Here is a 3,123-nt window from a genome sequence, read left to right as displayed (position 1 = left end):
CTTGCAACCAGAACGTTCCTCGTTCAAATACAGCAAGGATGTCTTTCTACTTTTACCTGACTCTTGCACCTTTATCTGATCTTTCACTGAAGTGTGCGCAATAGTATTAATTTTACATGAGCCATTTGGTGCAGTGGTGAAGGTATGGGCCTTCCAAACAGAAGGTTCTGTGTTCAAGTCCAGCAAACTTGCATCTTTATACAATATTTCACTGTAGAGCATGCAATAGCATTAATTCTGTATGAGAAGTGATGGTGCAGTGGTGAAGATATGGGCCTTCCAAACAGAAGGTTCTGTGTTCAAGTCCAGCAAGGGTATTTTTTCAAACTTGCATCTTTATCCAATATTTCACTGTAGAGCATGCAATAGCATGAATTCTGTATGAGAAGTGGTGGTGCAGTGGTGAAGACACAGGGCTTGCAACCAGAAGGTTCCTGGTTCAAATACAGCAAGGATGTCTTTCTACTTTTACCTGACTCTTGCACCTTTATCTGATCTTTCACTGAATTGTACACAAAATAACAGTTCAGATATGAACTATGGTGGTGCACTGGTTAAGATACTGGCCCTGCTATTTCTGCTGCAAATGGGACTTGTTTGATTAGGCTACTTACACCTGACAGGGAGACCAGGCCACACCCCAATTACTCAGGTGTAAGTAGTCACTGATTAGCCCCTCCCCTATAAAGCCTGGTGCCCATGCCACATTTCTTGTTTGGTCTTTCTTTGTGTGCACTGACTGAGCAAAGTAGGAAACTGCTTGTAATTGCCTTAGCACTTTTTGAGTTTAGGCCATCGATTACTTTTTTGGACTTTGTGGTCCTAATGTATGTTTCTCAGGTGTCCCCTCTCTACGCGTCAGTGTCGATGACCAATGTGCAGAAATGTTGCCTTTGACCTTCATATTGTGGTTCTTCTAACAAGCCTCTGCTTATAGGCTTGTCTACTCTCACCATTGTGGAATGTATAAGCAGTGTGGTTACCGTATCACTTTTAATGGTTTCCCAGGATGGCATACCATCAAGTTGAATTTAAGACATGGTCACACATACAATTCCACAGTACTTAGTTGTTAGCCCAAATTGTTGTTTGTTTTTGTATTTAATTGATTGGTGTTTGTTGTAATAAATACATACAATGGACTTTGTTTGATTCAATTAAATAATGTATCCTTGAGTCACTAGAATAGCTCAAAACAGAATGCATATCACAAGTATGGAGCTCAGCCTATACTTGATTTGATTGACATGCTGCATGTCATGAGTGTATAAAGTGTTTGTTCTAAATGAATTGAGCTACTCTAAGATGAGCTGTGGTCATAACAGCACTGTTTGAGAAACTAGTTGAAAACACTTTAATGACCATTTTATTGTAACAGTCTAAAGTGAGAACAGCAAATGTACTTAACAAAATGTAAGTGTAAAAAAAATCTACTAATCACAAAAAACTTTAGTTTTTGATAAACAGACTACAGTACATTTGTTGTTCTCACTTTAAAGTAAAAGTCTTAAGTGAGAACAAAATAACTTTTGATCATTGGAAACTAATATGATACAATGGGTATGAATTTTAATGACAGTACTTAGGCTGATATGAAACTTCTCTATTTTGTTTCAATGAAAGTGTAAATCCATGTTGTTCTCACTTATGAAAGTGTAAATCCATGTGCAGTCTCTAACAATGTTCTAACATATGGTTTTAAGCAATAATCTAAATCTCAGTTGAACCCTGATCATCAGAGGGTGTATCTAGCAGATTCTTAGATTTTCTGTCATTCTGTCAGGGGTAGAGGTGTTTTCTATGGATTTTCATCTTTTGACATGTCACCTCTCCCTTCAACCTTAAATACAACCTCCAAAATCTTATTAGTGTGAAAAGCCCAGTGGCGCAAGAGAAAAGCATAGGTCTCACAAGCTGAAGGTGGTGGGTTTGAATCTTGCTCAGGGTAAACCTTCATTTTCGGGCTTTTTAAGGTGTAGAGAGCCGAGGCAGCCGCCTCCCTCCTCCCGCTCTCTTTTAGCTCCGGTTGAAGAGGGAGGAGCATGGAGGGTACACCTCCAGGAGGAGGATTTTTTTAGAATCCCGCCTCAATGGGGAGGAGCTCCCCCTGGAGGCGGGCTGGAATTTGCATATTAAATTAAATTGTTTTTTTTATTAGAAATTGTTTTTTTTTTCACTTTATTAACTTGATTGGCAGTTGTCTTTTGATGCATTGGTGCTACTTTTGAGGCATGTTAGTCGTTTGGAGGATTTTTTGTTTTTATATTGAGTTTCGTGAGTTTTGAACCTACAACCTTTAGTTTGTGAACCATTGACTATTAGACTGCGCCACTCTGGCACATGAAAGATATTGCGGGAATGTTATACTTGACCTTTTGGAATTTAGGTGAGCAGCGAAAGACAGTTGACAGAAAATATGTTTCACTGGGCTTGAACCACCGACCTTCAGTTTGCAAGGCATGGTCATATCCTCTGTGCTACAGAGACATGAAAAAAGTTGTGGGAATGTTATACTTGACCTTTTGGAATTTAGGTGGGCAACAAAAGAAACTTGACATAAGTGCTTTATTTTATTATTATAACTTGTTGTTTGACACTGAGGCATTTAAGGTTGGTTTTTTCCATTTGTTTGATTGGCAGTGAGTGGAGTCACTTTTGAGGCATTTTGTTTGTTTTAGTGTTTATATTGAGTTTTGAACCTACAACCTTTAGTTTGTGAACCATTGCCTATTAGACTGTACCACGCTGGCACATGAAAGATATTGCGGGAATGTTATACTTGACCTTTTGGAATTTAGGTGAGCAGTGAAAGACAGTTGAAAGAAAATATGTTTCACTGGGCTTGAACCACCAACCTTCAGTTTGCAAGGCATGGTCATATCCTATGTGCTACAGAGACATGAAAGAAATTGCGGGAATGTTATACTTGACCTTTTGGAATTTAGGTGGGCAACAAAAGACTTGACAGAAGTGCTTTGTTTTATTATTACTAATTGTTGTTTGACACTGATGCATTTGATGTTTAAGGTTGTTTATTTTTCATTTGTTTGATTGGCAGTGAGTGGAGTCACTTTTGAGGCATTTTGTTTGTTTTAGTGTTTTTATTGAGTTTTGTGAGTTTTG

Source organism: Electrona antarctica (assembly GCF_951216825.1).
Source record: "Electrona antarctica genome assembly, chromosome: 24".
Taxonomy (NCBI): domain Eukaryota; kingdom Metazoa; phylum Chordata; class Actinopteri; order Myctophiformes; family Myctophidae; genus Electrona; species Electrona antarctica.
Note: the sequence above shows the minus strand (reverse complement) of the source record.